This window comes from Bison bison, unplaced genomic scaffold, assembly GCF_000754665.1.
Source record: "Bison bison bison isolate TAMUID 2011002044 unplaced genomic scaffold, Bison_UMD1.0 scf7180017864482, whole genome shotgun sequence".
NCBI lineage: Eukaryota > Metazoa > Chordata > Mammalia > Artiodactyla > Bovidae > Bison > Bison bison.
Genome location: NW_011495042.1, coordinates 2659453 through 2665315, shown reverse-complemented (window position 1 = coordinate 2665315; position 5863 = coordinate 2659453). Strand labels below are relative to the sequence as shown.

Here is a 5863-nt window from a genome sequence, read left to right as displayed (position 1 = left end):
CTGCGTGAGACGCCTGGGCACCGCAGCTAGAGAGTAGCCCCAGCGCGCCACAACCAGAGCCAGCCCTCGCCGCAACAGAGAACCAGCAGGGCCAAAAATAAATTAAAAAAAAAAAAGGCAAACACTTCACCCAAGGTCAGCCAGGGCAGCAGGCGCGCACACACTACACCAGATGGGAGGCAGGACTAATAGACATATTCACATTTTGACCTACAAGACAAGGGGTGGGGTCGGTGGTGGAGTACCACGCCCTCTGGAAAAACTCTCTTCATCAGCTACACTGCTGCCTCTACACCGCGGACCGACCCAAGACGCATGCTGAGGCTCTTTGGGTTTGAGTAGGAGGACAGAAGGCCTGGGGTTAAGCTGCTCTAACTTACTGCAGTGCATTAGCCAATAGTAAAGGCATGACACTCAGCAGCATGGGGAATGTTCTAGAAACAAGCCAAGCTTGTTTTAGCCCTCTGGCCAAAATGGTTAATTTTCCAGGGAGAAGAGACTCTGAGTTAGGCTCTACCTGTGGTGACGAAGCAAAGTGTAGGAATGTTGGCCAGCAAGCCCAGAGGTGTGTCCTTACCACCTGGCTGTGGGGCTGGGTAAGTTCTGATCTCCGGACCTAGGACAAGACCCACACCCCAGCCCCAGGCCCCTCCTCAGGACAGGGTAGGTGTGAAGGTCGAGGGAGCTGGAGGTGCCTGTTATACACGCTACGGACCGTAAGACCCTGCACACATCACAGACGGTGTACACGTCCTCTCTCTAGGAAAGACGTCCATTCCTCCAGAAGCACGTGCTGAGCAAGGTGCCCGCTCTCTCAAGGCTCCAGCCGAGTCTCTGGAGACAGCCGTGAAATCGCTAAGACTCGATAACGGAAGTCTATCTGTCCACGGCGTGTGCTGCAAGACAGCAAGTCCAGACTCCCCTCCTCCGGCTCTTTATCTTACACTCTGTGGCCTGTCGCTTCACCCACCAGGTTTCTCAGAAACCATGGTGGCCTCCAGTTCTCTGCCAGACGTAGGAGCCGAGGGAAAACCACCCCCGGAACACAGTCTCTGAGGCAGGCAGGCGACACCTCAGTCTGTAGAGAACTTGAGTCCCCTCACCGCAGAGGAAATCCCTCAACAGCGGCAATCCCTTAACAGACAATCCCTCTGTCTGCTTTCCTGAAGGACAAGAGTGAGCTCGAAAAGGCTTCTCCTCGCCCTTTGCCCAATTTTCCTCCTTCCTCGACTGCCCTCACCCCCAGCGAAGAAAGAGGACCTGAACTGAATACAGTACAGTCATGAAAAGTAAGGACGTGTCCAGAAAGCTGAGAGGGGAGAACAGTAACTATGACTCAAGGGACAGACATCCCAGAGTCAAAAGTTGCACAGACTAACAGGAAAGAATAAGGCCAGGGCCTCCCCTCCCAGGCTGGCAGAGAATCAATGGCTGAAAGGCAGGTAATGTGGATTGCGTGCATTTCCAAAGGAACACTGAAAAAGAAAATTTAAAAAAGGAACACCGACTCAGCAAATATTCAGAGTGACTATCATATTCAACCAGTTTTCCAGTAATGCAGCCTTGTACTCTTCACAAGATAGTGGCGATCGGTGTTGCCAGGGACGACTTCGCAGCATTAGAAGATGCAGAGGTACCGTCTGCAGCACCAAAGAGAAGGGCTGCTGGAGATTGAGAACCGGGGCCATCAGAGGGAGCTGACCCACAGGGTCACAGGGAGATTCTAAACTTCCAGATTCTGCACAACCCAAACCCAACAAATGAAAAGCTGAAATTTCATTATGATTCAAGAGCTGATCAAGGCTCACCATTTTGACAATGTCCAAATGCAAGGGTTCTCCCGGTTTTTCCTGTTGCCATACTGATTTGTATGCATATCACCCAGGCCCCCACGATTGCTGTCTAAGCTCTAAACCAGTAGGGTTTTATTGGACCACCGCCACACTTTGATTACACGTATTATAGGGTCTATGTCTGTTCTGCATTATAATAGCAAGGCTGAGCAGCTGTGATGGAAAGACTCATTAGCTTCAAGTATTTAGTCTGGCTCTTTACAGAAGTTTGCTGGTTCTGGGATAGTTGTTACTCACCGAAAAAAATACAGATATGCCTTGTTTTATTTCACTTCACTTTATTACGCTACAAGAAACACAAATCCTGCATCTCTTTACAAATCGAGTGTCTGTGGCAACCCTGCGTTGAGCAAGTCTCCTGGTGTCATTTTTCCAACAGCATCCGCTCACTTTGTCTCTGCACTTTCGTAATCCCCGTGACATTTCAAGCCTTTTCATTATTATTTTATTGTTATGGTGACCTGAAATCAGCAATCTTTGATATGACTATTTTGTTGTTTCAGGGCAGCGTGAACAACCCCCCATATAAGACGGCAAACTTAAATGGTGAACGTTCTGGTGTTCTGACTGCTCCATGACGCTGCTGTTTGCCCCTCTCTCTAACTCCCCCTGTGCCTCTGTATTCCCTGAGATACAATAATATTGAAATTAGGCCAATCAATCAGCCTCCAATGGCCTCTAAGTGTTCAAATGAAAGGAAGAGTAGCATGTCCTCTCACTTTAAATCAAAAGCTAGAAATGATTAAGCCTAGTAAGGAAGACATTTCAAAAGCTGAGACAGACCGGAAAGCTAGGCTTCTTGCATGCAACAGTCAAGTTGTGAATGCAAAGGAAAAGTGCTTGAAGAAAATGAAAAGCGCTGCTCAGTGAGCACACAAAGATAAACAGGTGAGACTGCCTTACTGCCAAGACGGAGAGAGTTTTAGTGCTCTGGACAGAAGACCAAACCAGCCACAACATTCCTGCAAGCAAAAGCCGAATTCAGAGCAAGGCCTTATCTCTCTCCATTTCTGTGAAGGCTTCGAGAGGTGAGGCCGCTGCACAAAAGTCTGAGCTTGGCAGGGTTTGATTCATGGCGTGTAAGTTAACAAGCCATCTCCATAACATAAAAGTGCAAGGTGAAGCAGCAGGTGCTGACGGAAGCTACGTCAGCACGTCATCCAGAAGGTTCAGCTGAGGTAACTCATGAAGGTGGCTACACTAAAGAACAGATTTCCAGTGTAGACGAAACAGCCTTCTATCGGGAGAAGATGCCATCTAGGACTTCCCATAGCTCGAGAGAAGTCAATACCTCACTTCAAAGCTTCCAGGGATAGGTTGACTCTCTTGTCAGAGGCTAAGTAAGCCGGTGACTTGTTGAAGCCAATGCTCATTCGCCATTCTGAAAATCCCAAGGTCCTTAAGACTCACGCTGGATCTACTCTGCCTGTGCTCTATACATGGAAACAAAGCTGGACCGACAGCACATATGTTTGCAACATAATTTACTGACTGTTTTAAGCCCTCTGTTGAGACCTACTGCTCAGAAAAAAAGATTCCTTTCAAAACAGTATTTCTCACTGACACGTGTACTCACCCAAGAGCTCTGATGGAAACAGACAAATTTAGAGCAACGCTTCTACAACTTATATACTTCCAGTGAGTATATTTTCAGAGTCGTTGACTGTATTCTATCTGTCCTCTGACAACTGCTCATTCTTATTGTGAAAAGTGCAAGTGTTAGCCACTCAGTCATGTCCGCCTCTTTGCAACTCCATGGACTGTAGACTGCCAGTCTCCTCTGCCCATGGGATTCTCCAGGCAAGAATACTGGAGCGGGTAGCCATTCCTTTCTCCAGGAGATCTTCCCAACCCTGGGACCGAACCTGGGTCTCCTGCATTATAGGCAGATTCTTTACCACCTGAGCCACCACCAGTCTTATGGCGACGACATGATTAAACCTGAGTTGTGTTCCATATGTGTGATTTTCCTGAGGAACAGGTCCTTCCACATAAGTAAATGTCCCAGGCAACTGTGGTTTGTTCCTAAGCAGAAACACATTTTAACCATTTGGGTGGTTAAGTTGGAAATCTTAAAAATACAAGTAAAATCAAAAACAACAAAAAATATATATTAGAGCTGCTTTTGTCTCAAGCACAGTAACCATGCATTTCTTTGGAACGATTTAGAGTCATTACTGGGAGCATCAGTTACTGGAGTGTGTTAGGTCATGATGTCCTCAGGGGGCAGAGATTCACTGTGCTCTCGGTTTTAACCAACTGGCCTGTGCAGACTATTCCAATTCTAATTCTGGGGTCTCCTTCCTATGGCTGTTCATCTTCCCCCTCCATTCCTGGCTGTCATTTCTGTGTCTACGGCTACCCCCCATATACCCTTTATTTACTCCTGGTATTTGGCCGTGGGCTGGACAAGCAAAGAAAACTAAGTCTTGCTGGGCTGCTAACTCGCTTCGGTCGTGTCCGACTCTGTGTGACCCCACAGACGACAGCCCAACAGGATTCCCCGTCTCTGGGATTCTCCAGGCAAGAACACTGGAGTGGGTAGGTCTTGCTAGACTTGTTTATAGAAGAAAGGTATGCACTTTAGGTAGCAGGCCTTTGGAGGACACTTGCTGTGCTGTCCTACCACACAGTCCTTGCGGGCGGGGAGTCCTGCCTCTCCATTAGCCCAGGGCCTGGCACGTTGTAACCATCTACTACCTGTGTTCATTACACAAGTACGAGAGGAAAATGCATGAGACGGGTGGTCCTAGGCCCACCTCTCGGAGGCCTCGTGTGATTATTCTCAGGGCTGCAGCCATGTTCCAGACGGTGGAGGGTGCCCTCGACAGGACCATGAAATAGACGGGCTGTGACTCGTACTCGTGGTTCCAGATGTGTCACCTTCAGACAACCTGAGACCAAAGGCTGGACAGAGGTGCTGTGTTTGCTCTGCCCCTCACTGGTGAGTGGGAGCCTGAGATCCGGGCAAGGACCCCAGCAAGGGTGCACCTGCAGAGCCAGACACTAAGAGCTGAACTGAAGAGCATGTTCCAGCCCACACTTTAGAGCTTCAAGTAGTCCAGTCAAAACCCAGGAAGACATGCTGCTCTAAAAACTCTACTTCACCCCCAGCCCCTCCAAAAGCGGCAGAAGCAGCTTTCTGATACCGAGCAGGGTCCTGTGGGGCTCCTGGGCACAAGGCCTGTGTCCCCCCATTTCTCTGATTACAGGAAACAACCTTCACTCAGCCTCCAGAACCTTCCCTGAGTTCCAAGGGGCAGGTGCATGCAGTTGTTAATCAGAGCGGGGAGAGGATGTGAGACCAGGGAGGAGCAAACAGCCAAGGGCAGCCTTGGAGCAGAGTCCTGCTTCCCCAACACAGGATACATAAACAGTAACTTTGAGCTAGTCTGCAGATACTGAACCCTCCAGGTGGGAGAAGGTAATGGTAGGCTGCCCACAAGCATGCAGACCCCAGACCAGTTGGACCTGAAAGGTGATGTTGACCGCTACTGGACCTCACCATCAGCCCATCAGAAGAAATGTCCACGAGCTGACCAGGCCCTCTTTGAACAATTCCTATGATAAACTTCTCACTATCTTCCCTAAGCTGGGACACACGGTTTTGAGGGCACAAGCCTGCTGTGTCCCCTTTTGCCTGGTGAAGCAATAAAGTCACTCATTTCTACTTCACCCAAATCTTGGTCCCCGAGATTCGATTCAGCACCAGTGTACAGAGAAGCTGAGCTTTCGGTATCCTTTCCTTATGTTAGCCAACTGAAAATTTGAGAAATGTGGGGGGAAACCCACCATGAAAAGCAAACTGTACACGTTCCCTTCACCCTGCTGCTAGTAACAATGGACAACAGGCAAACACAGCGCTTTTTTCCTTTTCCAATTAGGGAAATGTCAATCCTTGGGGCTGAGGCTCTTTGTCAAAGACCCACTCCCGACATGAGTCCTCGTGTAAGCAGAAACGAGCAGGACTGGCGGCTCAGCCTTGGGGGCAGGCCCACAGGGAGGCTAGT

The 5863-nt window shown here is 49.1% G+C and overlaps 1 protein-coding gene across 6 annotated transcripts in view; it reads right to left on the bottom strand.

Annotated features, from left to right (window-relative positions):
- ZDHHC3 (zinc finger, DHHC-type containing 3) overlaps nucleotides 1-5863 on the bottom strand; it is a 68496-nt gene that overhangs the window by 47586 nt on the left and 15047 nt on the right. The gene's annotated exons all lie outside the window — the stretch shown is intronic.